The following is a 2,577-nucleotide window of genomic DNA, read 5'->3' as shown; positions in this document are numbered from 1 at the left end:
GGGTAGTAAACTTCATTTTTTCGCATCTAAGTTGATTTTTCTCTTTTTCAATGTGAATTATGGCATTGGAGCTGCTGTTTTGCAAGTTTACTGCCCCCAGTAAAAGTTTACTAGGGGTAGTAAACTTTATTTTTTCGCATCTAAGTTGATTTTTCTTTTTTTCAATGTGAATTATGGCATTGGAGCTACTGTTTTGCAAGTTTACTACCCCTAGTAAAAGTTTACTAGGGGTAGTAAACTTCATTTTTTGCCGGTATGCTTCCGGCAAGATCCGGTGGGTTATGGTGACATTTTTTTCAAAAAAATCCAGTGCGACTCCGGCGATTTTCCGATCACCATCAATTTTTCGGCGACCGGTGATCGGAATCCGGCGGCCAGTGTCCAGTGACGGGAATCCGGCAACCGGTGTTCGGCGACCGGAATCCGGTGACCGGCGATCGGCGCTGGTGTCCGGTGTGCTTCCAGGAAAGTCTTCCCTTCTTCTTTTTCTTTTTTTCTCTTTAAATAAAGGTTAAGGGTAAAAAAGTCTTTTAAAATATCATTTTATTATATTTTAATAAAGATTTGTGTATTTGGGCTTAAAATAAGTACCTTGTATTCAAATGGGCTAATAAAAAAGATTATCATTGAAATGGGGTTTGACTTTTTCTATTTTGTGCAAATGGTCTTTTTCCCTAGACTACGTATTTTCCCTCAAAATAAGCACTTTTGAATCGGAGACAACTAGAATGGAGTATGAAAGAATCAGGGAATGATTCCTAATCACATTGTCTCCCTTTGATTATCAAGTTAAGGATTATTCAAGAATTGAAATCATATAATGAAATGCGACCTACAGTACTTATTCATATTCGTTCATGTGTTTGTAAACACAAGAGTAAGTACTTTTATTTAAAATCATTACAATTCTTTTATGTATAAGTAAACGCGTATTTTTACCCCAACCCTTACGCATTCCTCATATTCCAATTAAGTAAACGTGTCCTTCAACATGTATTAGTGATATATTGAATAAGTATAAAACTAACTACTATGAATTTAAAGTACTCAAGTTTCAGTCTACATTATATTTATTTATATTCCAAAAATGATCAAATTGTATATGAAGCGCTTATTTTGAGTTCAAAACATTAGCATAAAAAAAAAAATTTGAAAGAAAGAAAAAGTAAAGAAGTTAATTAATGATATATTCAACCATTGTACATATCTTGCTCACCTAATGAACAATTTAAAGGATTGTAAGATAAACATATCTCAACCATAAGTGTTATATTGAACTGCATGAATTATATATAATTAACAATTTGAGCCTGTTTTTGGTTTCGATCGTCAAATTCATTTGTCGCTCACAGACTATTAGAATATGTCCCTCAAGAGAACATGTCTTCTTACTTTTGTGGATATATTGTCCTTTCAAAAAAAAAAAAAAAAAAATCTTTCTTCATGTCTATTTTTATGAGGATAGGATACTAGCTAGGATAAAGTGACAAAACAATGAAAATTGAATTGCATGCATATATTAATGGAAGCTTTTCTTTACGTATATATGTGGGTCGTGCAAAAAAGAAAAGTCAGCATGAGGGACTCGTTGGATTATTCTTGTGATCTAATATAGTCATCGCCCTGCCGACACTAAATTGCTCAACTACATTAATAGATCAAGGCTCGATATCATGGTGTTAATTAAGCTATCATGCATAACAGAGAATAAAAGTATCATGATTTTGATATTGATGATGTTCGGACTGAAGGTTTAATTAGCTATACATTATATATGTAGTTGACACTTTGTAAATGAATGAACAATAATAGATTATGTTTCCTTTCCTTACGATGGCATTCTTTTTTTAGAGCTTAAGTGGCGGGGCAGTTGCAGTTCAATTGGAGCTCTAGCTATAAACCAAGCGACCTTTCATTGTAGTTTGTAGGTGGTTTTGGAACAATGTGGTAAACTAGTAATTAAACTTTGTGAACATTAATTGGTTAAACTATATAAAGGTATTCAAAAGCCTAATGGATAAAGAGCTTTATGAAAAATTTAATTTTATATAAAAATAGGAACCAAATTTGCCAACCTTAGTGGTCATCTATGACCGTCAATCAACTCTCTCTCTCTTTTTTCCTATTCTCTCTCTTTTTTAATTGGATGGTCATTTATTAATGTTTCTTACCTGTCTTGGTCTTGGTTGATCATCGATCGGCTTCCTTTCCTTCGCCCCTATATTTTCTTTAGCACCTTGCGCTTTTAATTATAGTTAAACGTTGTTTGGTATCAAAAGCCAACTCGATATAGGAAAAAAGTCAAGGCAAATCATGACAGAATATATGCTTGACAAAACAAAAGAGAAAAGAATAGTAATAATAATAGCTAGAAATGTTAGATCGATGTAGTCCAGACCAACATAAGCTAACTAATTATGGACAGGTCAGAGAAATAAGATGTACATACGAGTGATACGACTATTAATTGTGTCATTTTAGGTAATAACATCATGCGAGATAAACATATGAGTGTTAATTAGAATGATATTTTTTAAGTGTAATTTGAGAATCGTACGTATATTATACAAAGTTGAG

The sequence above is a fragment of the Fragaria vesca genome, linkage group LG6 (assembly GCF_000184155.1).
Source record: "Fragaria vesca subsp. vesca linkage group LG6, FraVesHawaii_1.0, whole genome shotgun sequence".
In the NCBI taxonomy this organism is placed as follows: Eukaryota; Viridiplantae; Streptophyta; class Magnoliopsida; order Rosales; family Rosaceae; genus Fragaria; species Fragaria vesca.
This window is presented reverse-complemented; position numbering follows the sequence as displayed.